Source organism: Anser brachyrhynchus, assembly GCF_964034855.1.
Source record: "Anser brachyrhynchus genome assembly, chromosome: 5".
NCBI classification, from domain to species: domain Eukaryota; kingdom Metazoa; phylum Chordata; class Aves; order Anseriformes; family Anatidae; genus Anser; species Anser brachyrhynchus.
Window position 1 is genome coordinate 13329650 of NC_137699.1, and position 19066 is coordinate 13348715.

The 19066-nt window shown below is 44.4% G+C and overlaps 1 protein-coding gene across 13 annotated transcripts in view; it reads right to left on the minus strand.

Moving 5' to 3' along the window:
* TSPAN18 (tetraspanin 18) overlaps nucleotides 1–19066 on the minus strand; it is a 110907-nt gene that overhangs the window by 26014 nt on the left and 65827 nt on the right. The window contains exon 1 of one of the 13 annotated variants that reach the window (XM_080594323.1): nucleotides 7439–7466. The exons of 11 other annotated variants lie outside the window; for them this stretch is intronic. The gene's annotated coding sequence lies outside the window, so the exon portion shown is untranslated. Of the gene's footprint in view, nucleotides 1–5204; nucleotides 7197–7438; nucleotides 7467–19066 lie in introns of those variants that run through there. One more of the 13 variants, XM_080594324.1, reaches the window with a different exon arrangement.

A 19066-nucleotide genomic window follows, 5' to 3' on the forward strand; every position in this document is an offset into this window, starting at 1 on the left:
AGAAATGAGCGGGGGTGTGAGAGGGGGAAACATCCATCTGGTTTTGGAGAGAAATCCGGTCTCCTGTATGGCAACCGGTGCAGGAAGACAACCAAAGAATGGCTTATGGGTATCCTGCGTCAGGAGCGCCCCTAGCTATTACCAGACCCCTTTGCTCACCATATTTGCAGGATCTAGAGAAACAGAAACGCATGCCAGCCCATATATTCAGCCAAAGGAGAAGCTGAAGACAGAAGTCACATCCTGGGGGATCTCTGCAACAGGTCACAGCTTTTCTGCTACAGGGTGAGGAGAAATGTCTCCGCAGAAGCAGGCTCTGTTTAACATCATTCCTGTGCAACAGCTTCAGAAGAAGGTAAAACATTTACTACTCCTGAACTGGAGCTTGGCACAAGCTGTCAGCCCCACGTGTTATCCTGTAACTACAGCTTCTAAATAAATAACTAATTGCACTGGAATTTCATAGTGCTTACACAGCAGAGTCATTGCTGTGACACGACTCCATTACCGCATGTAAATCCAATTAGATCCCAAAGCGCACTGTGCAACTACAATCGGCCCCTGCGGAGCTGCGACGAGGGGACCTGCACAAGGCCATGCAACTAGATACTAAATTACAGTCAATCTACCTCCTCTTTAGTTGCATTAAAATGCTAATGCTACTGTAATATGGGCCCATTTACCAATGCCGACTGTCTTACCATGCAACACTGGAGTGAACAAGGTGCATTGCCTGAGAGCATTTAATTCCTCAGTACAGTTTAGCGAGCAAAGCCCTGCTACATCTTATACCTTAAAACAATAACCAGATTGGCTTTTATAATGCTGCAATCGCATGAGGCTGAGGATGGTGTTTAAATGAATCTGAGCTGCTGTTACGACTACCCTAAGTTTTCTGGCCAAGCAAAGCACTCTGGACAACTGGACCATGTCACCTCCTGACTGTCTGTCTATTTTTAATGAAGACACATTTTTGCCACGAAGCAGATGTGCCTAGGAGCACATCAGCCACACACAAGAGGAAAAAGAGGGCTGGACTGAGCCTCTTTAAGCTTCATATAAATAACACCAGCTCTGCAACAAGAACAATAATACAACACTCAGAAGCTATGTTTTGTATTTGCAACTTTGCACAATGTGTGCACAGAATACGTGAAATCATATGGTGGTAAAATCTCCCACACATATGCAAAAATTCAGAATGGAAATTCAGAAGTCCCAGAGTGAAATATATTTTCCCAAATGCTGTAGCGTTTGGAGAAGTGTTAGTGCACGTGCTTGAAGTACCGGTATAGCACAAGGCCACAAGCCACTCCACTTCATTTAGTAGAACTGTGCTTACAGCACTATTCCAAACATGAACTGCTCACTTTGGCTCCTTCCCAAGCTGAGTTCAATAGATAATCACGTCTGGCTTTTCACACGCAGACACCAGCCACCCTAAACAAGAAGATCCTGCATTCAGAACCAACGTGTCTGATAGCCTGCAACTCTTTTAAGTTCTGTTCCTTAAAAAAAGAAGTCCTCACACAGCTTCATAGGTGTACCTTCCCTCATCCTAACTATAGTACAAGGGAACCATATGGTACAGATTGGCTTTCTAAGCAGACATCCCAAAGATTATAGGCACTGATAATATAATGATATTAATTTAGTTTAAGAGATAAGAAAAACCAAGGCGAAAAGGGGAATGGACACGCTAGATCTCCTGATCCACAGGACAGCACTCTGCTCCCCAGTCCATACTGAGACCCATGAAAAGGTTGATTCTTTCTGGATGACAAGTTCCACTCTTTGAAAGGCATCTTCTGTCCCAGAAAGAAGCCTATTTAGCATACGAAAAGGGAGGCAGCTAACTTTGGCCTCCTGTGTCTGAAAATATTTCCCCTCAGATGGAATAAATGTCACCCCCAGAGTGGATCGTGCAGTTGCATCACAAGCCGAGTGACATTACCTGCTGTCACGTCAGATACTGTCAAGTGTTGAAACACTCCATACACTCGCATGGCACTCCAGATGGTTAGGGCATTTAACATGAAGTGTAAATGCCTGACACTTCTTCCTTTAGCCTGACACATCTCACCTTTACAACTGACTCCTTGGTGCTCTTTTCCGCTCTTTTTCTATAGCCTTGCTTTGTTTGCAGCGAATGCCTCAGCAGTTTGTGGCATTTGTGATTGCTGGGAAAGATGCAGGAACACATCTCAGAAGTGCTGGGCAGTTGCTGTGGCAACCTTGTCCTCCTCAGACCACAATTTCCAATATTTTAAGAAGTTCCCCGATACTTCGCAGGCTTGAGGGAAACAATGCAGCGGAGAAAAATGAATGATTCTAAAGTCAGGAGGCAATCAAAATGGATTACTATGAGCCACTGGGCCTTGGCCTATCAAAAAGACAATAATGATTTCTCCTTGGCAAGGAAAAGCAGCGTCAAAGCAGTTGTGCAGGGGCACAGGCAACGGCTTGTGGGCAAGGCAATTTGAAACCCCGTGCTTTTATCATCTGTTTTAACACAGAACAGAGCTCCAGATCAGTAGGTTAACAACTTGTTGTTGTTGTTCTCAGTGCTTTTCATAAGGAGGAGTTGGGGAACAAAACCGACCCTTTAACACCATTTCGTTGGGGGACTAATAATCGTAATTGCTTTTAAAAAATCCCAAACAGAACTATGAGTGCATTAATTATCTTACAAAAAATAAAAAATAATTTCTTTTTGTTCCAGGTAGCTGCCTACACAGATACAAAACCAAAACATTCAGTTTAGTCAGTTTAGAAAAGCAAAGGTTAGAAAAAACATCCTGTAAAAACAGATGATCTTGAATGAAGGATTTCAGTAATTCTAAATAAAACAAAATTGCTGGAAATCTAAGAAGTGACAACATTTATGTGATCCTGGTCCTCTTTTAAATCTGTAAACAAGAATAACACATCCCAAAGTGCCATGGATGCTACACACAATAGGAGATTCTTTATCCTGCACAATTCAAAGTGATTCCTTTAGGAAATAAATAAATCTCACAAGCTATCGGAGCTATACTTTAAGTAAAACTTGAATGCAACAGAGGTGGTGAGAAACAGCCCAGGGAAGAGGAGCAAACATGGAATCTAAGTTCCCCTGTTAGTAGCCAAACTGATGCACATGCCACATATTGCATGCGTAAATCTAAACTTAGTTTCACTGCAATCAGTACCCGTAATTCACTCCAGGACACAAAATTGCAGCTAATGTGGTGTTACAGGTCAACACGAGGGATCTCAACCACACCTGTCCCGATTAAGGTATGAACACCCAAACATCTGATGTCTTTTACTATTGGTATTTCTGATTAAGAATGAATAAGAAAGCGAAGGAGCAGAGAGAGCACCGCAACCACAGCCCTCAACAGAGCTTCAGATGTTCTACGGGAAAATAAACGAGAGTTAATAAATCCCATAATCTTGGCATACGTGTTTCTAAACGTTCCCCCTGCCTTCAGAAGATGTATAATCTAACGGCTCCAGCAGCGATCAGGTTCCAGGCAGACAAAAGACCCTCGGCACAACTCATACGTAGATGACAGGAGCGGCAGGACTAAGTGAGGTACGAGCCAAGACTTGCAGGCTGGCTCCCAGCTGCTTTTGCTTTCCCAATGGATAACAGATACTGCATCAAGACACACAATGTCATGCTAGTGAATTCGCTGCTCTCTTAACACCTCATTTTTCTCTCCATCTGAACTTATTTTGAAAGCGCGCAGTTCACTGTCCCCTTCTCCTTTGTCCTTACTTGTGGCGAGGGAAACATGAAAGAGAGCGTGGCTGGTTATTGTTAATGCATCCAAAAGTGCAGCCATTAAAAAGAAGGGTTATTCTGGAACGTGTCACGGTTTTCCTTGCTATTCGCCCAGGCAGCTAATGATCGCCCTAATAGCTCCTCTCTCTGAAGTCATAATAAGCTTACAAATGAACCCATTCAGCACGTATTAAAAAGCAAGGGATGCTCCTTTGATTACAGCCTTTACGGAAACCTGCGCGTTATCTGTTTTGTTGCTGCACAGCCGCAATTAGGAGATGCTGCTGGGAGCCGTGCGGCTCGGACACCTCCGAGTGCCATGGCAACACTGTCACCTCCGCTTCGGTGGCTCCCGCCGCCATTGGGGCCGGGCCAGCACACTTCAGCACTTCCAGGGATTAAGGAATAATAGGGGCCTAATTAAACCTCTTCGCTGACGCCTCGACACGGCGAAACGTGTGCTCCAGCTCCCGTCAGCCGGGCAGGCGGGATGAGAGAGGGGAGCCTCGTCCTCGCCACACGGCTGCCACCACTGCCCCGGACATCTCACGTCCCGCTTTGGGCAGGAGGCATCCTGCCGCGCGGCAGGAACACAAGGCAGTAAGGGCTACATGTGTTGGAGAGCCTCCACTTTTCCCCGTAGCGAAGAGAACACCAGGCACAATATTATACGCTCCCCCCAAACATCCTTACTCCCAAGTACTGTGCATCTGCGGGGAACTTCAGCGGAGAGCCGCAGGGAGCAGGTCCTTTTGGCAGATTAGGACCGCAGCCTACGTGCTGATGAAGTGGATGCAGGGGCTTTCAGACAGCCTTCCCGGTGGGGTGAACTTCGCCCACAAAAAGTATCACATCTGCTCTTAAAAAGCTCATCCTGTAAGTAACCGCTTCTGCTTTGCCTGAAAGACAAGACCTTTGTGTGGAAGAGAGATTTTCTACATCTCCAGGAGACCGGCTGGGGTTAAAGCAGGTCAAACCATGAAATACAGATAGCTTTGTGTTGATACTACCCACGGTGCCTATTAGGAAGGCCATAATTATAAGAAAGCATTGCTCAGCAAGGATATTTAATACAGTGCCAAGGAGTCTCCCCAGGCAGGCTTTGTTTTAAGGTTTGCAAGCTTTGAGGGGGAGAAAGGGTTGTATCTCTTGTTGTGAAGTGGTTCAGGGCCAGCGCGTTTTTAGCTCCATTTAATCTAAATAACACACAACGGCAGCAGTGGAAACTTCACTACCAGAATCGCTTGCAAGCAGGCTGGGAATAGCCTGGGGCAAAACCTGAAGCACCATCAATCATCCCTCTACGTAAGAATCGGTGTGCGCTGACAGGGTGTCATAAGGACACTCTCAAAAATGAAACAGCAAATTTAACCATGGAAATACTCTGGATGCTGATGAATTTTCTTTTACTCAGACTTTGTCGATATTTTACCTTTCAGGATTTAGTATCTGAAGACAAAAATTCTTCTAATCCAAATCAGAAGGGTGGAAAAATTGCAAATGTGCCAGTGAATGATGAAGGCACGATCTGAAACACCAACACGAAGCAGCTCACGTGGCCTTCAAACAGCACAAAAACCACTTTGTGGCTGGGCAGCAGAGCGCCTTGCCCTTCGCACCCTAAGAAGCAAGAATGGAGTCAGATTTGGTCCAGCAATTCCTGTTTTTACAAAGACTTCACCCCCAAAGGGTAAGAGCATCCAGAGGTTCAGGGTAGCCCCAGTTTTGAAGCTGGTGAAACAAGCATGGGCTCGCTTCACCCAGACCCAACCACAACCACTCCCCATCAGCTCAAATTTTGACTGAGAGGCTACATTATATCCTTTATTTCCGTACTTCCCCTCCCTTCTGCAATGCACTGTCTTGACTCTGTTATCTGCATCATGTATCACATATGATACTTTTTTTTGTCATCAGATTCGTGCATTCAAGTTGTCATTTGGCAAACATGATTTTGCTCAGAAGCATCAAAAAAATCTGAGTCAAAAAGAATGAATGAAAATGTAAAAGGGAATGCCAAGCAAGCCCTCACTTAAGCACTTCATCTATTCTGTATGGAAACACCAGCTCCTGAAATTCATTTTTTGTTGAGATGGAATGTCCTTGTATAATACCTTATCTTTCCATTATCCTAGGGCAAAACCGCTGAGGTTTCTCAGCTAATACTTATCTGCTGCTTTTCCTGCTATTCTTGGAGGCTTACAAAGCAGTTAGGTGTCTCCAAAGCATCTTGGGGTAATAGCCAGGATATCCTTCTGGTAAAAAAGGCAAGTCAGAGGTGACCAGATAACTACAGAATCTATCAGTACAGACTGGGGGGACTCATGCCTGTAAATCAATGTAATGCTGCTAAGCCTATACCAAACACCCAGAATAATGACTTACTCACCACTTAATCCTTACTATTGGCCCAAAGAATCCAAAATTAGTCCCTTCAAATGGACTATTGCTCAGTCTAGAGATTAAAAAAAATAAATCCATCTGAAGACAGGATTTTTTTTAATGTCATCTCATTCAGCTATTTTTCAGGAAAAAAATGACTACATTGGCGGATACAGTATCGGCAATTAACCAACAAAGCAAACTAACAGAAATTAAGATCTCAGTGTGTAAGAGTTTAGTTAAAAACTTAGCATATTTGCCTCAGGATATATTATACATTTCACATGAGTCAAAGGCAAGACAGGGAGGAATTTACACATCCCCTTTTTATTTTAAAGACACAAAATATAGGATTTAGCTCATGAAGCCAGTTTGAAGTTACCACCTGAGGTTATTACCTTAGCCTTGCTCGGAGACCTCCATTTACAGCCTAGCTGTAGTGGCTTATAAAAACAAAGGAATCTGCCTGAGGCGGAGGGCCCTTAACCTCCGTGGGTATGATGATATCTTCAGTTTGACTGCGTTTCACCTCCCCAACCGTATGACCAGACCATGGCCTGATCAGAGAGTCAGCTTCTGCTCCAAGCGAGGCCACATTTTTCTAGCTGAAATAAAATGGTATGTCACAACTACGTTCCCTTTACAGGATTATTTTCTTTCCTACTGCATCTGAAGGCTTAGAGGGCATTTTAATTGAAACGTTAAAATATGGGGGCATTTGCCTTTTTAAAGAGGATGTATCCTTTTTGTTAAAAGATATAAATGCAGATACACCAGAAAAAAATTGTTCTTTCCCATAAACTAGGGTAAGCCATACCACAGAAGGGGATTTTGCCACTTCAACTACACAAGTACAGCTAAATTAGCAACCCTGCTTAGTACAGAGCAAGGTTTCTTAGCATCTGTCCACTTTAAGCAGTGTCTAGCATGAGCTCTCAAACCAATACAGCTTACTCCAAAATCCCAGAACAAAACACCATCAAAAGCCTTTTGCTCACACCAGTTTAAATACAGGCACTTTAAGCTTTACACAGTCACTCAAAATACACGCCCATGAACAAAAAAAAAAAAAAAAAAAGGAAAAAGGACTAGAGGTCCATGTGGATCTGACCTGTGAAAGCATTACTTTATATATTAAATCAAAGAAGTACCACTAATTACAAAGCTTAACAGATTCTTTGAACACCACAAAAAAAAAGAAAAATGCACTTGTAATGAGAGGATTGAAAAAATACATAAAATCATCAACAGAATATACAAACAAATGGCTAAATCAAAACCTACCAACCGTCCCCGGGCTCATCCTCTGGGGAAAATGTGAGCAGAGACTGACCTCGTACTGAGCCCCAAAGGTCAAGTGCTTCAGTCACGTCCCCAGCAGTCCCCTCACCAGCCTGCTGCCCCATGCTGCTGGCGATCACGCACCTCAGACAGCAATGGGCTCTCGTGCAGTTTCTGGAAATGGGAGAATCTGAGACCCGAGCCAAGTCCTTGTACTTGGAATTGCTGCACGGAAAGCAGCAGCTGCAAAGCTGGGTGGCGCAGCCCCCAGCTCCAGCCAAGGAGGAACGGGGAGCCGCGGGCTGCCTAATAGCAAGGGGGTCACCACGCAGCATCCAAGCGGCTCAGCACCATGCTCGTGTGGCGGTAAGGGATGGTAGAGATGAACAAACAACCCCATAACTGTATCACAGATCATCTGGGGGGAAAAAAAACAACAACCAAACAAACTATAATGTGACCTACTCGAGAGCTCAGGGCCTGAGCTCTTTCTCACAAGGTGCCGGTTCAGAACAAAGCCAAATCCTTCCAGCTCCCCTGCCTCTACCAGCATTCATTCCTTACCGGGACAGTGAAAGGGACAGCAAATGGTCTGCTACAAAGTCTGGTTCGGAGGTGCTCTATGAATAGAGAAAATGTAGCATAATTACATTAGAAAAGGTAACTGAAGGCACTGCCACATCGTTGTTTGCTCTTTAATTTAACCAAAGAGTTAAAGGTGGCCATAACTGGGAAAAAAAAAAAAAAAAGAAAAAGGTGAAATTGTTCTGCTTTTGCATAAGTCTGACTGCATGATTATAGGATGTTGGACGTGTCTAAGAGGGAATATTCTACTGAATATTTAACCTTAGAAATGGAAGCTTGGTTGTCTCTTGTCCTGTTAACATCCACGCATATCTTCCATTAACTCTAATTAGGGATAACAGGGTGTTCACATAAGTATCTCCATAATTAATGTTAATAGCAGTTACGGGCAAACGCTGATGGGAGACAAAATGCCAAGTTTTTTCTCCGGGGTTAAACATTCAGAGCCTGGATGTCTCTCATTTCCAGCTCCTCCAGTAAAGGCCGTCTAATCAACTGCACGCGTTGCGGGCAGACTTACACACCGAGCCTTGCAAAAAGAGACACGCATGGTCACAAGTAACAGCACACACAGTTATTTATACAGAACATAAACACAGACACACAATACCTGACACATGTGACGCTGATTCACTTCTGGATGCTTACTGCTGTACATACCCCACAACAACATAAAACCGGTGCGGACTGACACATCCCTTTTCCCTTCGAGGTGCCCAGGCTGCACAGAGGAGCAACAATTTTTCTATCATATATTAAGATAAGTCACTTTCAATTAACAAACCAAAGAGCAAACAAGATTATAGCAACAACCTCAATTACCCTTATTAATGCTATTATGCCACCCCTACTTGATAGGCTATACAATATTCCCAAATCAGACATTATTAACAAGCCATTAAATCTGTAAATGAGAACAGCAGAATTATCTGCCATAATCAGAGCAGCAATAATAATGCACCTTTCATTGTGCTTCTGCTTTGAGCCCTCGGCTCTGCAGCAGTTCATTTAAAAGCATTAGCAGACTGCTGCCAGCCAGGGGTCACTTGCTAGCACAAAGTCTCGCTCTCCGCCCTCTCATCCCATCACAAGCAGAGAATTTCCATCCAACTTGTGCGATTCTGAAGCACAGCAGATTTGTAAGCTGCCTTTAGTTGGGCACATATTTATAAAGCCTCAGGGAACCAGGCAAATACTTTGCTGTTTCTCTCCTCACAAGTTGCAGACATTATTTGTAGAAACCTTACGGTGCTGAAGCCTTTGCAGGGACTTCGTGAAGGGGCAAGAAGCACCAGAGCAGGAGTGACGGGGAGAGCCCGTAACGGAGGAAGAAGCAAGACAAAGTCCTGCTGATGCTCGCCACTGGAGCCAGAGGAGGAGCTATGGAAAATCTGACTCACGCATCTAAGCCCTCCCTGCGCCCTAGCGCTAACAATCCCTGGTCCTTGAATGCTTTGGGATAGCTCCAGTCATAAAATGAACACGGGCATGAGTCCCGCTGAAATTAGTAGGTGCTTTGTCTAAAGGATGAGGAAAAAAAAAATCAATTTGTGCATTTGTCAGCTCACCTATACTGACCCCATGCTGCATTACAGAAGGGATGTCCCCCAGGACTCATCTTGAATCAGAAATGGACGTGTTTTGGCTTTGCTGTGTAAAAACAAACTTTTTTTTCCTTGCTTTGTTTTCTGCCTTGGGGAATTGGTGACTCAGGCAGGATGCTGAGTACTCAGTGGGATTTATTTTTCAGCATGTTGAGGCTTTTTTTATCAGGCCTGCTGGCTTCTTAATGCAGTTCCATTCCAACTAAGATGTTCATTAAATCATCCTGCTCCCCATTTTTTCATCGTAATTTTAAAGGGGGGAGCTTGGGGAGCTACTGCTCAGGAAAGCAAGGAATAGGGAGCACAGAAGGCATGGACCTGAGGTATACTGGCTGCCTGCAGCGGTGACAGAGCCAGCGGTGCTTCTAAAGCAACAGCCCCTTTGCCATTCCCTTCTCAGACCCTTTTACCAAAGGGAAGCATGACACAGCTCCCAGGACGTGCCCTGCACTGGGCACCCGAGCACTGCTTTACTGTGTCACCGTCCCCACACTGCTTCCTCTCCTCTCTCAAGTCCATGCTCCACCAGGCGCTTCTGCAGATCCATCTATCTGTGTCTTGTGTTGAAGCACCCATCCTACAGCTTCATGATGGACAGAAGTGCCTAGGGGAAAAAAAACCTTTCCCTTCCTTGGTCAGGTCTGGCTTCCCAGAGGCACCTTTCCACACAGCTTTTCTCAGAAGAGGAAAAAGAATATTCTGTCCAGGAAGGTATAGGGCCAGCAAACATTTTTAGCCATGTTCTTACTAAACAGAGAACATTTCCTAGCAAACAAAGGGTTGCTTTTTAAAATACGTTTTGAATACTCATCATACAGTATCTTTTTTTACAATCAGATGAAGCAGTGGAAATGTATTTAGCAGCAGCAGAACTCAAAATGAGCAGAACTCAGCATTACCTGCTGCAAAACTGGCCCCCTCTCCACCCTGCTCATACTTTTGGCATTTAAAAATACACGGTGAAGCAGAAAACAGTCAGTAAAAGTAACACTTGTAAAATTACATTTTAAAATCGGAGTGCTGTAAAGTAGCGGCTACAAAACGAGGTGAAATGCTAAGCAACGAGTTGCCCAGACATTTTTATAGGAATTGGAACCAATGGCCAGTAAGTGTTCACGGAAATGGGAGTTAATTGAAATTTCTGGCCACTCTGTGTTTTAACTGCATGGCTGGTGTGGCTTCAGCTCCTGGCCAACAGACTGACAAGGATATTAAAGAAGAGCAGGAGGGAATCAGCCAAGTGCAATGAACAGTCAGTTTATAAGAGGATAGTTCATCTTTTCTTCGTTATTGTCAACTTAGCTAGGATGTTCTCTGGTTATGCTGGATATCCATTTAATTTTCTCCAGGGCTGTGCAAAACACAAACCCATACTGGCAAGACAGGTGATATAAGGAGATGGATCTTATCAGTAGGGATTTGCTTTCACTATTTTTCTTTTCCCTGAACACAAAATCAGAAATGATAGAGAAAGGTCACAACCACAGATTTTGGTACAATAGCTTAACCAGAAGCTGAAAACGTGCTCCAGGATGTGTTTCATAACTTCCTGACATCTCTTTGTCTTTTTGTGCTTCTACTGCCCACCCCGCCTTTATGGGTTTTCTTCTCTAGCTAAAAAGAGACTGTCTTCCAGTATGAGATGCATGTGAGTGCACTGAACTACTGATATATGAACAGCTGACTGGTTTCTGACGCAAAACAGAAGGAAACTCTGACCTTCTGCAAATGCAGCTACCTGGGCAGCATTTCTAGTGGCAGCGAGTTCAGAGGGACTCCTCATCCATTTCCCATCGTTTTGCATGATGGAACATCACAGGCTTCCAGGCAGCTTATTGCATCTTCCCGATAAAACCTGGATCTGTCAGCTACGAATTTCTTTCAGTTTGGAGAGAGAGAACTGTTGCTTTATTCTCTCTCTCTCTAAGAAGAAAGTTTTGACTAGCCAGGGGTGCTGCCAACGGGGCATTAACCTGGGACACAGAGGATTAAGACTGATGTTCCTGGTCAGCCCAGCTCTCAGCAAGGAACTGAATTAACATTTCCCTTGCTGGGCCATTGAGCCAAACTCCACCAGGGCAAACCACGGTGGTTCTTGGAGAAGGCATCTTGTACTTACAGAGACCTACATTTTTTGGTTTTGTTTCTTTACTTAGAACTATAGAAGGGTTGATATTTTTGGACCACAACCAAAGAGAATGTCCCCAAAACTTCAAAACCTGGCATCTGGCTCATGAAAGAGATGAAACAGAAACACGCCTCTTCTGCATGAGCCTAACTTAAAGATGATGCAATGTTTTACGCAGATGAAAGGCTCTAGATTTTGGGTCTGCAAAGCAATGCTTTTCAGTTAGAGGCATCGATTTTGTGCTTATGTTCCTATTCACAAGGCTACTTGCAGTTCTATTTTGCACAGGTTGGGAAATGCGTTGGGAACTTATGGATGAAAGATAGTACTGGTGGGGATAGTATCGAAACAACTGACTGGCTAGATCTTAGCATCCTCCACAGAGCACTCCAACCGGATGCTGGGAGATACTCTCCAATGCACTGACACCTCTGTGTTTTTAATAGACAGAACCCAAACCAGCTGCAGACTTACTGATATACCAGAGACAGCAGAAAACTTTGACAGGGAGCAAGCATCCCAACTACTGGCTCAGCAACTCACACCAGGATGACAATACAGTTTTTGGCTCTGCCAGACCCACCCGTGCACTCACAGCAAAGCCCCGCTGCGATGCTGTGATGCGGTGAGAGCTGGGCACCGCGCTCGGGCTCTCCTCCCGCTGACCAGCCACAGCCCTGACTGCAGGGAAAGCACAAGTGGCACCGAACAGCCCAGGCTGGCGTTGCTTAAGGACCAAAAGCAACCACCGAAGTCATTTGCATCCAGAACCCACAAAAAAAAAAAAAAAAAGAGTATTTATTTTCTTTCTCTCTCCAAAATAAAATTAAACACAGTTATAATCATCCTAACCATAACAGATACTTCAGCTCGCAAACACTCTCAAAGCTGCAGTGGGCAATAAATCAGACATGTCACTTCTAGCAAGTCATTGCTGGAACTGCTTGCTACATGGCCAAAATACATAGAGAGGCTTTCTTCCTGGTGATCCTCAGAGCCAAGATTTCTCGTGCTGGCTCTTCTTTTAACAAGCACTCCTGTAAAGTACAGATAAATCTAAATTTAGCATTTAATTCCTAATCATTTTCCTCTAATTACTGAGTCGAGGGTGGGTTTCGTTCTGATAGACTGATACGCTGTGTCTTATTTATTTAAAGAATTTAATTTAGTTTACCCAGCTCCAGATGTATGTAAATGATGTCTCCACTATATTAACTCATCATCATCACATGAACACTCTGAGGGCAACTAAGATCTGGTTTCCAGGCAAATTATCCCAAAAGAATAACAACAAAAAATCAGTAATGGGCAAAAGAAGCTTCTGCAATGTCATGAAAGACCAGCAAAATGCTCTGAGGCCATGCCCGAGCCCAGCTGCAACATCCCATTCCTTCCACGTTACTCAGAAGGATAAAAGAGCATTTTCAATAAAGCCGTAAAGAATGAAGGCTCATACATCTTTGATATCCTACATCAGCAGTTAAAAGTCCACTAATCGAGTACCATTTCCCATTCCTTAGCTTCATTTTTGAATTTTGAATAGCGTTGAATCAAGAAAGAGAGGTTAATTGTTTAACCTTACAAAAATAATCATGCCTGTTTTGGTTACTGCCTTTTTGCCTGTTTCCTATTTTTAGTTTCCCAAAGGATTTGAAGCTCCACACACTGAAAAATTCTTTAGTGTATACCGCACCTGTGGATTTGCTAAATAAAAATGAGACAAGTCTTCAAAGTTTTTAAATCCTTCAGATCTACCTGTCGTAAACGCACTGGGAAAAAAAATAAATCCCATTTCTTCAGAATAAAACTTGAAATCAGGCACTTCTTTATTTTAATTCAGTGTTCAATACTGTGTAAGTTCAATTCAATTACCATCACACCACTTATTACTGTAAGCTGGCTAGGAGAAGAGGATGCACAGTTGTGTGGAATACTTACCACCACTTTTAAACTCTTGCAACCAGCTTTTTCAGAGTTGGTTCCAGTTCCACAACAATTTATCCTCCTGCATATTGTGAGCTTTTGTGTTTTTTTTTTTTTTCCAGTAAAGAGGTAGTTAAGTAGAGATTGTTCCTTACTCTCCCAGCGAAGGAGAGCCCAGCCTCGCCACTCACACAGATCTGGCTACGAAGGTAAGAATTTCATCTTCACTCTGGTCACTGCCTTTAAAAACTCCTTCATGATAATATGGTTCCCAAAACCCACAGAATCACAGGATGTTAATCCAATCTTCCATCTTCATTTCAGCAGAAACCAGAGTACACATTTACTCCTCTCACCCCGCTCATTCATTCCAGAAATGATACAGCCCTTTTGCCTGCTGTCTACATAAAACAAAAACCAAAAAAAAAAAAACCAAAAAAACACCACAAAACCACACCATCACCACCACCACAAAAAAAAACCAAACCAAAGCAAAAAGAACACCACGCATGGAAGAGTAAGGGGTGTGCTTTTGCTTTTAAAAAGGAAAATTTCTATGGTATAAATTGCTTGATCTAACCAGTTAGAGGAACGTTAATACTAAACTCTGATTAAGACTTAGGATTTTATTGCTACCCTTAGTTAGTGTGTACTTTGTTTTACCAACACAAAAGAGCTGGCAAAACACCTAACAATTTCATTTAAGAAGACAGGAAGATGACAGGAATAATACACCTATTTAAAAAAAAAAAATCTTGTACTAGTCTACAGCAATTTTATACCTAACTTTGCCTTCAGTAGAAGAGGGAAGGACTTGTGCTTCCTGCTTACAGCAGACACTAAGCTTCTGTGAATAGTGTTATTTGCTGACAATCAGTGGCTTTGTGTGCATATTTTCATACATATATGTATGCATATTTATGCACACACATATACACAGAGCCTATGAATATATTATGTTTTCTTCCCTTCCCCTCAGAAAAGCCAAGACAAAGCAGATTCTAGCCTGGCCTTTCAACAGCTGCCTCACCGAGAGTCGCAGTGAACTGTATCCTTCACCCCCTGCCTTTCTTCATGCACATTTGAATAGAAACACAAAGCACGAACTACAGCATCAGAACATCCTGCTTGCGTCACTGATCGCTCTGCATTCATTCTGCAGAGATTCAAATACCTTTATAAAGAATGTTTTCTAAAGACCTAGGAAAAATTGCTCCAAGTTTCCCGAGCTTCTACTGTCTTGAAACCCTCCGGATTTTCAGTCTTTCAGTAGCTTTGGTTTTTACTATTAGCTCCGTCAAAGTAAGGTGCTCTCGTCTTTCAGCAATAAGGATGAGCCAGTCTTCCCATAGTACAAACTTCGTGCTTTGTCGAGTTCCATCTCTCAGAGAATATGGTAATGTGTTTTAAAAGCCCAACACAGAAACTATGTGAGACCCAACCTAGTGGCTATTAAAGTCACTGGAAAGGCCACTGACTTCTCCGTGGCCTCGCTCAAGGCTGCACCACACTTGTTTGTTTTCACCTGTTCAGTTGAATGTGCATGTTCTTAGATCTGAAAGTATTTCTGTCATGCAAATTTACAGCGCTTCAAACAACAGGACCCTGGTGCATTGTTAGAGATCAGCCACATCAACGTAAAGGTTAATTTCTATTACTTTACTAATGCTCATTGACACAGTTACCAAGTGCTGTTAGATACCGTAGAGCACAGTGCTCTACAGACTTGCACAGCAAAACCAGTTCTGTTCCACTATGAATTAGGCTAAGTTTAAAGTAACTGAGCTTAAAAATGGTGCTTGACTGATCCCAGTTAGTAAAACTCATGTGCTATACACCAGGGTGTCCTGCTAATGATGGATGAGCTTTCCAGGTGCTCAGCCAAGGAGCGAGGTGCAGGTTTTTGCTGCACAGCCAGCACGCTCCTATCCCAACACAGGAATAATGCATGACGTGGCCAATAGCTATCACCAAGCAGGGATACGTACAGAGTGCGAAGAGCATTTTCATGTTTAAGAGGGAATACTTGACTTTAAATATGCAACTGCCATTTGTCTTGTTCATATTGTTCTCCCAGAGTCCCAGCCAGAGGGAAGGCAGCTCACGGGCTCTGATGCCATATTGCCAGGAAGGCTACTTGTCAGCAGTTGTAGTGTGAGCAACAGCAGGAGGCTCAGAACGAGCATGTGAAATAAAATGCTTATTCAAGAGGCAGCACAATGGCTGGTTTTCTAAGCGGCACCGAGCGCTTCGCCCTGCAGGAGCGCTCCGGGCTCGGCGCTGAGCAGCTGGGTTGCACTTCTCTCCTATCAATAACAATGATAAATAATAATCATGATAGCAAGTAGAAGGAAATCCTGAGCTTACCAGCTGCATCAGGTGGGCTCACTGCCCCTGCCTTCAGGTGTACGGGGCTTAATGAACCCCTCTCCCTGTGTAGCCTCCCACTTCTGCCCAGCACCCAGGCAATGGGCAGCGCAGAAGCTCTGCAAGCCCCTGCTATGCACAGGAGCACTGGTGGGGCAGGCACACCCAGACCTCACAGAGGAGAGGGATTCTTTTGTACATCCTTATTTTAGAGAATAAAGGCAGAGCGTAAAGCAAGGTCCCTAACTACCTCCTGAAAACAAAAGCACGCTCCCTGGTCTCCCTGCACTTTCCCACCGCTGCTCACAGGGAGGGTGCCAGGGCCAGTCCTCCAACTTACAGTGACTTTCTCTTTTATTTCTCAGTGCTGTGCGTGCTCTCACCTAGGCCCACTCCTCTTATTTCAGGAACCTTCCAAACTTATCAGCCACCTAGGCAGCAGTCTCAATTCCTGGGCCTGCGCTTTGTCCAGGCAAAATCTACCGATGTCGCAATTCACGGGGGAGGCGACGGACGTGCACGCACATCACCAGGCTTCAAAGACAGTCTGTGGGAGAACAAACAATCCATTGATCCTTACATTCACAAAGGGAAAAAGTTTTTTATCAGTAAGGGGATAACATCCTCGTGCCAGGGAGGTGAATGGGAGCACTGGCACAAACTCCAGCAGCATCCGGACTTCAGGCATGGTGTTTCGGGCAGGCTCACTCAGGATGCTGCTCTGCCCTGCCCTGCCCTGCCCCGCTCTCTTCCCTTGAACAGCTGACATTGACAGAGACTGAACTGGTCTTACTCTGGCAGAGGTACAGTATTTGAGGAAAGACCAAAGAACACCATGAAGTAAGAAAGTCACAGATGAGCTAAAAGCCACACAAGCCCGGTCCCCGAGCATCTTCATTTCACAGATGATCTACAGGCCACTGGCATTCAAAAACAAATTGCAGGAGGATGGAGTGATTTGAAAGAGAACTGAAAGTATATTCATGTTGCTGCTGTAGCATTCAGCTGCCTCCCAAACAACTGCTGGAGCTGCCACATGGACATTATATCATTGTAAACAAACATGGAAGAATGACCGGGAATAGAACAAAGAAATCTATGACAAATTGCAGCACTGAGATGCTCTGATTCAAACCAGACTCAACTCAAAGAAACCCTGTGTCGAGTAGGATAAAAGTAGCCACAGCGGCCCGTTCCCACCTTATTCTACTTGCTGCTACGTCTGTATTTGAGGATCTGAGCTATAAGCATCGTTCATGACACAACACCGTGCAGCAAATATAACAACACAGTCCGACCTTCCTAGCTGTCCCTGTACTGATATGCAGTTCAGCTGGGATTTTGCTTTCATTCACTGTGACCAGAAATGTTAAAAAAACACTACGTAGGAGCACATGAAATGCTAAAATCAGCAGCACTCTTTGGAGCCTGGGAATTCTCATGGCTCTTGTGCTAAGCTTCGTTCCCTGCCCGTGCCCTCCCCTCCTCTCTTAACAATTCTTACAGCCTCACGGGCTCGTCAAATAGCTTCTTTGCCTTTTGGTAGCGACAGCTGTTATTGTAAGAGACAGCACAGTATAAAGTTACTCATTAAGGGAGGTGAAGAACTACCTCCCTGGAATATAGCGTTACCTCCCGTTGAACTCTGGGGAAAAGTAAGTACAATCCTTCTTTGCTCCTTTGTGAGCAGTAACACGGAGCATCAGAAGGGACTGGCCAAAGTGCACGTTATACAGGTGTCCCTCAGATGATTAACTCAGAGCACGCAACCCCAGTACTGCTGTGAAGTGCAGCTCCAGTGCCAGGAGGCCAGATCCTCTGCAATACCCGGTGTGTCCTGCCCATTCAACTCCACCAGTTTTACAACAATTTGCTGACAGAAGTGTGAACCTCTGCCTGGGGATCAGGTACTTCTGCCACTTAATCCCAGTTTAGCCACTGATTCTCTCAGAGTGAAGGCAAAGTTATCTTGATCTTTTACACCAAAGCGGCTATCCCACTAAATTTTCTCCATTCCTATACATACAAAAGCTGCCATGCATCACAGAAATTTTCTTTACAGCCTTTCCCTTTACAAGCCTTTCTTTTTTTGCAAAAAAAAAGCTCTTTGCCATCACCTCAGCAAAGCAAAACAACAAGCAGTCATTTGCAGCAGAGCTCAGTTGCATCACAGAATGTAGAGGCAGAGGGAAGAGGAAAGACAGAAGGAAGGTGTGAGAAGTGGCAGGTCTGTGATATAACACCCTGCAGAACTGAGAGGCAGGTCCTCTCTGAGAGGAGGAGTGCTCCAAAGGAGAGCTCGCAGCATCTGGGAGCACAACTTCATCCTGACCTAGGAAACCACTGAGATGCTCAGAGCATGCTTCAGCAAAGCCCAGACACTGCCAGCTTCTTCAGGACCTACGTCTCCAAACAAACGTTTAAGTGCTGTAGAGACAAGGGGCAAGATGGCTTAGCCCATCGCACCACCAAACTCTTCCGCCTGGTGCTGGTCTGTGCAGATCGATCCCTCATTCAGAAATTAAAACCAAAACGAGCAGCACTGAAACAAGACAGAGCAGCGCCAACAGAGAAGAAGCGCAGAGCGACACTGATTGATTATTTCCAAAATGCCTTCCCCAGCAGCATTAATGAAGTACGTGCCTGGGACAGCAGCCTCGAGCAGCGCATGGAAACATTTGCAAAGCTCGCCGAGCCCTCCCCTGCTCTCACAGACCTCCCTGCCTGAGGAGTGTGTTTAAAACAGTTCTGCAAAGCGCTAAGGCCTGGGTCCCCACTAAAAACAACATTTCCTTCCTGCATCTCCTCCCTTTGAAATCAAACTCAAACCCCAAATCCAGCAGCACCTCCAGCATGTGTATAATGGTCCCCGTCCAACATTCCTCAGCAATAGCATCACTTGGGATGGGGAGGAGAGAGCTGCTCATCGAGCAAGGTATCATGTGAGGGATACAGGCAAGAGAGGGAAAATATAAACACTGTCACTGGAGGTCTCAAATACAGCTTACTGATGGTGCTGAGGGC